Here is a 329-nt window from a genome sequence, read left to right as displayed (position 1 = left end):
CGGGGGCCCCCGGGGGGCCCCCGGGGCCCCGCATCCAGGCCATCACCAACTCCCCGCTGCCTGCTGCTGCTGCCGAAGCAGCAAGGAACCCCCCCGGGGGGCCCCTCCCGGGGCCCCCGGGGGCCCCGGGGGCCCCCAGCAGCTCCGTGCTGGCCCAAAGAGCTGCAGCAGAAGTCCCCGAGGGGGGCCCCCCTGCGGGGGCCAAAGAAAGGGTACGGCTTTGCGGCTGCTGCTACCACCAGTGTGTCCGCGTGGGGAAGCAAATCCCGGAAGTTTCCATTTCTTTTATTCCTCCCGAAGGCACCTTCGAACTCATCTCCTACAGGCGA

Source organism: Eimeria tenella, genomic scaffold, assembly GCF_000499545.2.
Source record: "Eimeria tenella Houghton genomic scaffold, Eth_scaff2892, whole genome shotgun sequence".
NCBI lineage: Eukaryota > Apicomplexa > Conoidasida > Eucoccidiorida > Eimeriidae > Eimeria > Eimeria tenella.
The sequence above is the reverse complement of the archived record's forward strand: the minus strand, read 5'-3'. Positions refer to the sequence as shown.